The following is an 8,296-nucleotide window of genomic DNA, read 5'->3' as shown; positions in this document are numbered from 1 at the left end:
AAAAAATAAGCAGCCATTGTCAACAGGGTTGTCTGTGTTGTTAGACTTGGTCTGGAAACGTCTTGAAAGAGTGGTGGACTCTGTGTTACTTTATGTCCTCAAGCCCAATGCAACTAGTTGCTTTATTAAAAACTTCTTGATGAGTGGTAATTAGAAGATCTTTTATGTTAGGATTTTATTATTTAAAATATGATATATCATTAACATTAAAAGACCACTGCTATTAAAAAAAAAAGTCTCACATAATCCAACCCATACATAATACAACTGTTTACATTTTAGCAAATCCCCTTCTTAGTCCTAGCCCATTTTATGCATATTTTTATAGAGGCAGAAATTATGATACAAAAGTCATTTAGCATTTTGATTTTTTTACTTGAGTTTGTAGCGAGAACTTTTATATGATCTTTATAATTTTTTAATGGTCTTATTCTTTTTTTAAAAAATTGTGGTAACATACCTACAACGTAACATTTCCCATTTTAACCACTTTCGAGTATACAATTCAGTGATGTTAACTACATTCACAATGTTGTGCTACCTTCACCACCCTCAAAACTTTTCCATCACCCCAAACAGAAACATTAAACATTGACTCCCCATTCCTCTCCCTCACCACTGTCCCTGCTATCTTGTGATTTTCATGTTGTCTCTAGGAATAATTTATTTATTTATTTATTTATTTTTTCATTTTTATTGAGATTGTTCAGATACCATACAATTATCCAAAGATCAAAAGTGTACAATCACTTGCCCCTGGGTACCCTCATACAGCTGTGCATCCATCACACTTAATTTTTGTTCAATTTTTAGAAACTTTTCATTACTCCAGACAAGAAATAAAGTGAAAGATGAAAAGAGAAAAAAAGAAAAGGAAACTGTAAACCTCCCCTATCCCTAACCAACCCCCCTCAATTGTTGACTCCTAGTATTGATATAGTACGTTTGTTACTGTTTATGAAAAAATGTTGAAATACTACTAACTGTATATTTCTTCCCTATGTGCCCCTCTATTATTAACTTCTAATTGTATTGTCATCCATTTGTTCTGGTTCATGGAAGCGATTTCTAGTATTTGTACAGTTGATCATGGACATTGCCCACCATAGGATTCAGTTTTATACATTTCCATCTTTTGACCTCCAACTTTCCTTCTGGTGACATATATGACTCTGAGCTTCCCCTTTCCACCTCATTCACACACCATTCGGCACTGTTAGTTATTCTCACATCTTGCTACCAATACCCCTGTTCATTTCCAAACATTTAAGTTCATCCTAATGGAACATTCTGCTCATACTAAGCAAGAGCATCTACATTTCTTCCACAAGGCAGGAGGGAGAGTCATAGAAGGTAGAGAGGCAAAAGAAAGAGGAAACAAAAAAATGACAGCTAGGAAGCAGCAAAAGGAAAAATAACCTTAAATCAAAGTAGAATAAAGAATCAGACAATACCACCAATGTCAAGTGTCTAACATGCCTCCCCTATCCCCACCTCTTATCTGCATTCACCTTGGTATATCACCTTTGTTACATTAAAGGAAACATAATACAATGATTCTATTAGTTACAGTCTCTAGTTTATGCTAATTGCATCCCTCCCCCAATGCCTCCCCATTTTTAACACCTTGCAAGGTTGACATTTGCTTGTTCTCCCTTGTAAAAGAACATATTTGTACATTTTATCACAATTGTTGAATACTCTAGATTTCACCAAGTTACACAGTCCCAGTCGTTATCTTTCCTCCTTTCTTGTGGTGTCTCACATGCTCCCCATCTTCCTCTCTCAACCGTATTCATAGTTACCTTTGTTCAGTGCACTTACATTGTTGTGCTACCATCTCCCAAAATTGTGTTCCAAACCACACACTCCTGTCTTCTATCACCCTGTAGTGCTCCCTTTAGTATTTCCTGTAGGGCAGGTGTCTTGTTCACAAAGCCTCTCATTGTCTGTTTGTCAGAAAATATTTTGAGCTCTACCTCACATTTGAAGGACAGCTTTGCTGGATACAGGATTCTTGGTTGGTGGTTTTTCTCTTTCAGTATTTTAAATATATCACACCACTTCCTTCTTGCCTCGATGGATTCTGCTGAGAGATCCGCACATAGTCTTATTAAGCTTCCTTTGTATGTAATGGATTGCTTTTCTCTTGCTGCTTTCAGGATTCTCTCTTTGTCTTTGACATTTGATAATCTGATTATTAAGTGTCTTGGCGTAGGCCTATTCATATCTCTTCTGTTTGGAGTATGCTGCGCTTCTTGGATCTGTAATTTTATGTCTTTCATAAGAGATGGGAAATTTTCATTAATTATTTCCTCTATTATTGCTTCTGCCCCCTTTCCCTTCTCTTCTCCTTCTGGGACACCAATGATACGTACATTATTGTACTTTGTTTCATCCTTGAGTTCCCGGAGACATTGCTCATATTTTTTCATTCTTTTCTCCATCTGCTCCTTTGCGTGTAGGCTTTCAGGTGTTTTGTTCTCCAGTTCCTGAGTGTTCTCTTCTGCCTCTTGAGATCTGCTGTTGTATGTTTCCATTGTGTCTTTCATCTCTTGTGTTGTGCCTTTCATTTCCATAGATTCTACTAGTAGGTTTTTTGAACTTTTGATTTCTGCCGTATACATGTCCAGGGCTTCCTTTACAGCCTCTATCTCTTTTGCAATATCTTCTCTAAACTTTTTGAATTGATTTAGCATTAGTTGTTTAAATTCCTGTATCTCAGTTGAAGTGTACGTTTGTTCCTTTGACTGGGCCATAACTTTGTTTTTCTTAGTGTCGGTTGTAATTTTCTGTTGTCTAGGCATGGTTTCCTTGGTTATCCAAATCAGGTTTTCCCAGACCAGAACAGGCTCAGGTCCCAGAGGGAAGAAATATTCAGTATCTGGTTTCCCTGCGGGTGTGTCTTAGAAAATTGCTCCACCCTTTGATGCCTCAGGTCACTGTGCTTTTCTGCCCAGCAGGTGATGCCTGTTAGCCTATAATTCTTGACTGGTGTGAGGAGGTGTGGCCGTGTTCCCCCAGGCTCTGGGGTCTGGTTCTGAATGGAAAGGGCCCCACCCCTTTCCTCCTAGAGAAGACAGACCCCTCAGGTGGAGGTCATTAGCATTTCAATGGTCTCTCTCTCAGCTTGTGGTGTCTCCACCCTTCCCAGAGTCACAACCCTGGAAACTGAAAATGACTGGGGCTTTCTCCACTGAGCCAAAAAAGAAACAGATAGTCCCCTTCAGACCCAGTCCGAGGCAACCCTCCGGCTCTCCCAGGTCAGTCGTCACCCAAAGCCTCTGTCTGTTTTTTGGGGCTGCGTACCTGTAGTGAGCAGTTCACACTCGCTACTTAAAACCCCAGTTGGAGCTCAGCTGAGCTATATTCACTTGCTGGGAGAGAGCTTCTCTGTGGCACCACGCGGCTCTGCAGCTCGGGCTATGGGGGAGGGGGTCTCCCGACCTGGTTCCGCAGGTTCCGCAGGTTTTACTTACAGATTTTATGCTGTGTTCTCAGGCATTCCTCCCAATTCAGGTTGGTGTATGATGAATGGATGGTCTCGTTTGTCCCCCCGCAGTTATTCTGGATTATTTACTAGTTGTTTCTGGTTTTTTGTAGTTGTTCCAGGGGGACTACTTAGCTTCCACTCCTCTCTATGCCGCCATCTTGCCCGAGTCCTGTTATCAAATTTTAAATTGTCATAGAGCTCTGAATGAGCTCTGTCCTGAGAAGCCCCTGCAAAAATATTTCTGTAGAAAGGCCCCTCCAATTCCCCTGATATTCCCAGATACACACAGAAGTAGCTGTGATTTGAGTTCAGTCTCAGAAACTCTGGAGATTCCATGCAACAATCTGTCAGGTCTGCCATTTTGTAAACATTTTTGAACCTCATCAGTGACCATGAGAGGCCAAGTGTGGAACAAGTGAGGCTCTTTGCTACATAAGGTTGTGGATGTGTATGGATAAGGATATGGCTGTGGTAATTAGAAGGTCATTGGCCACCGCTGCCTGACACTTTCATTGGCATCAGACAGTAGTGAGTCACTGAATCAAATGGGAAATTAAGAATTAGAAACAACAAGAGCAGGCAACTCTTTCAAGAGGCTTGGCTGTGAAGGAAAAGAGAAAGATAAGATGGTAGGCAGCCATAGACAACCATAAAATTGAGGGATTTTTTTTTTTTTTAAGATGGGAGAAATTTAAATGGAAGGCAAATATTGTCATAATCTAATTTATTCTTCAATTTACATTCCCTTCCATTTTTGTGGTTCAGTAGGTTCTCTTATGTTGTTATTGAATTGAGTCCATAACAAACATATGATGATTATCTGTAATGTACACAAATCCAACAGCTACCCTCCTGACCACTTCGATCTTGTCAGTGATTTGCTCTCTTCCAGGAGAGGGAAGGACTGTGAGGCTAGCAGGGTAAAGGAGGTTGGATGGAGAGTAGTATGTGTAACAGGGGCCCTAGCTCCACAGAGACGTTCTGTGAGGAATAGTCCAGCCCTAAGTCAAGCCAAGAAGAAGAGAGCAGGTCTCCAGAGCTCTTTTTGTTGTTTTAGCTGTCACTAAGGAAATGGAAGAAGTATTGCCTTGATGGGCTCACAAGACAACAGTCCTCACTGGCTGTCCAAGGTCAGCTTCCTCCTTTCCTCGTCTCCCCCTTTTTCCCTCTCCCCACAAACTGCAGACTCTTGCCTTTAAGTTTGGTGCTGCTCTCTTTGCCTCACTTTTTTTCTGTGGGAACAGCTTTGATTTTTTTAAAGCCTTTTTTTTAAAATATCGGGATAAAATTCACATAGCATAAAACCAACCATTTTTAAAGTTTTTAAAGTATACAGGTCAGTGGTTTTTAGTCTATTCATAAGGTTGTGCAACCATTACCACTATCCAATTCTAGGATATTTTTACTTTGATCCTTTAAGCTCAGAATAGGAACAGAAGGGGATGGAATAAACAAATAAATAAAATAAACAAAAATTCCCAATGTACTAGAATCATTCATGGTTGGAAGCAATTTCCCTCATTTTGTATTTTCTGTTTTTAACATTCTTCTTCCTCAAGGGCCATAAAATTTTAAAGAAAGGTTTTGCTGTATTTAGAGTATTTCATTTTATTCATTTATTCCATTTCATTCATTCAGCTTGTTTGGTATCTCTTCTAAGCCAGGTACTCGGTTAGTGTTGAGCTGATGATACAGAAGTGAATAAGCAAACAAAGCCCCTGCTTTCTGGGGTTTGCAGTCTCCAGGGAAGACAACTAGTGATCAAATAACTACTATTGTGGTAAGTGCTATAGAGTAAATAATAGGAAGATACTGAGTCTGGGGGGTCAAGGGAGACTTCTCTGAGGAAGTGGTGTTAAAGATAAGACCTGGGGACTGAGTACGATTAGCTAGGGAAAGATTGTATATCCATGTGTGAGTGTACCTGGGCAGGAGAGGGATGTGTGGGTGTCGACAGGGGCAGAGGGAAGAGCAAGTGCTGACGCCTTGAGTCAGGAAAGAGAATGATGACCTTTGGGACTCAGAAGAAGTCCAGTGTGGCTTCAGGAGCTGTGGGAGAATGCAGCAAGATGAACCTAGGCGAGAGGAAGCAAATCAGGCGGGGCCTTGTAGGTCATGTCAACAATTAGGACTTTATCTTCACAATGGGAATCTGTTGAAGGGGTTATTGCTGGGAATGGCAGGATCCATGAGCTGTATAGAGAAAGGAATGGAAGGAGGTAGGAGCTGAAGCATGGAGATCAGCTGGAGGCTATTGTAGGGTGACAAAGGACTGCTGCTTGGGTTGGGATGGTGCAGTGAGGATGGAGAGGAGTGGAAAGATTTACGAGATTTCTGGTGGAACAGACAGGAGGGAGAAGATCTTAAGGATGATATAAGCAAGTAAGTGGGCAGTAAGATAGGAAACAAGTTTCGCAGGAAAGATCATGGGTTCAGTTTAGGACAGGTTGAGTTTAACGTGCCTGTGGAAGCATCCATATGAAGAGGTCAGATAGATAGATACAGATGTCTGGTATTTCAGAGGACAAGCCTGGGCCAGAGAAGTAAGTTTAGGAGAGGTGGAAGGGAGCTGTGAAATTGCTCTTCACATACAGGTATTACAGCATCTGAAACACTATGTTGAATTGTTTATTTACCTGTCTTTCCTCCTAGATCAGTGATTCTCAGTTTTCTTCGTCCTTTCCTGGACCAAATGTGCAGCACTCTCACCAGTGTCTCTCATTGTGCACAGTGATTCTCCTGAGTCCATAGACTCCTTGAGGGTAGGAACTCTGTTGCTTATCTTTGCATCCCTAGTGTCCAGTACACATTTTAGGAACTACTAGGACTCAATAAATGATTAACAGTTGACCAACAGAACACGAATGAATGATTGTGTGGGACTCTATATGAAAGCACCAATTAGAGAGAGTGATTGACATCAATCTTTAATATTGGAGCACGCATTACTATAGTTAAAAATAATTTTTTATGTATGAGAAAAATAGAAAAATCATCAGAAGATCAAAGCTAAGACAACTTAAAAAGAACAGCTCACAGACATATAAAAGTAGAATGCCACAATGATTCAGTAGTTCCAACACATTGCCTTCATCAGCTGCAGAAATATCTCCTCTAAAGCTTCTGAGAGCATGTCTCAAAAGAAAATGGTCACCAGGTTGTCATATAAATCAATAGAGCCTGGCTTGGCTCAAGGAGTGGTGAGATACTCAGCTCTTTTAAAGAGCTGATAAGCTCAGTTGTTTCATTTCAAATTGTACTGTCGAGTCTATTTCAAATCTTTTCAATTCAAATGCGGAGATGATTTCTAGGAGGTATCCCCAGCTAGATATGACCACCAGTTTGATACAGCTGAGAAACCATCCCCATTCCCCCTCCACAGCTGCAGGAAGAAAGAGCACAGGTTCTCGTCTGCCATGGTCCATTTTAGTTGGGTGAGCACCATCAGGTCCACTCTGGCCAGAGGCCCCAATTTGGCCAGCACATTGTCCGGCACCACAGCCACAGTCCTCTCCAAACACCGGGGAAGCAAAACTTGCCCTCACGGCTTTTATAACCAAGTACACAGGGTTCAGAAGGTGGAATTTGGCAGAGAATTCCCAAGTAGCAAATCATGGTACAAATAAGGCGAAGGTTTTTCAATCACTTCTTTAGGTATGTGTAGACATATGTATTTCAGTTATAAGGGTAGAAAACAGTTTTAGTGTTATTAGGCCCAAAGTGCCATTAAAAATGAAAAATAATCCAACAAATTGCTTCTCCATGGTTAACTGAAACAAGGAAGCAGATGTTAGCCTGTGGCAGTGAAGGAGAAGGCCATACACAGGTAAAGGAAATCTGCTTCATGAAATGAGCAAACAGCTCTAGACAAGCCACACAAAGCAAAAGCATTAAACCAAAGGAGAGGAAAATTATAGAACAGGGAGGATAGAAGTAGGGAAAAAATGTTCTAATGAGGCTAGTCTGCTCAAAACTAAATAAAACATATTTATTCTTCTAAAAAAGAAAAGAATGGGAGAAAAAATCTACTAGAACTTAGTTATGAATACTTGTACTTAAAACAATTTTTTTAGTATTATATATTATAGAAGATGGAGGGAAGGCTAGTGCTCTTGGTAGTAACTGCTATAACTAAGGGAGATGAATCCCTTTGCCTTTGTATATAACAGTAACTGTTCATCATGACTCCTTATTCAATGTTAGACTGAACTTTGTTAAATTGAAAGGGAAAAGGACAAAATATCCACAAATGGCTAACCCTAAATCTACATGGAAGAAAAATCTTATTGTTTAAAATTAATCCCCAGAGTACAGAACTGTTATTAGAGTTGACTGATCACATATTAGATCTGAATTGTGCCAGCCTCATTCCACTTATACTTGCCAATGTGTAAGTAATTTAATTAACTGCACTCTTCCTATCTTTTAGCAGGGCAACTTATAGGGATTCTAAGGTATAACTAATAATTAATAGGAAATTGGTCAGAAAGGATGTGTATGCAGATTTTGTGCTCCACTAGAGGGCAGTGACACACAAAAATTACTGTTAAGGAAAACCTGAGGAGCAGCAGTCTTTTGTCTATTATGAATTTTCAGTTATTGAATAATTATTATTTAGTACCACAAAAAATGGGTGACTTGTTCATACAGGTTATGTTTTGAATGTCAGTGGGCAATCCCGGCACAAAATTTAAACCATAGCAATTTTAAATCTTATAATTTTAATCATACTTATTTGAGTCTCCCTCCTCTGTTTGTGAGTCTCTCTGTATGTGTCCTGGGTGTGTATAGCCTCTAATGTGG

This window comes from Choloepus didactylus, chromosome 2 (genome assembly GCF_015220235.1).
Source record: "Choloepus didactylus isolate mChoDid1 chromosome 2, mChoDid1.pri, whole genome shotgun sequence".
NCBI classification, from domain to species: Eukaryota; Metazoa; Chordata; class Mammalia; order Pilosa; family Megalonychidae; genus Choloepus; species Choloepus didactylus.
Note: the sequence above shows the minus strand (reverse complement) of the source record.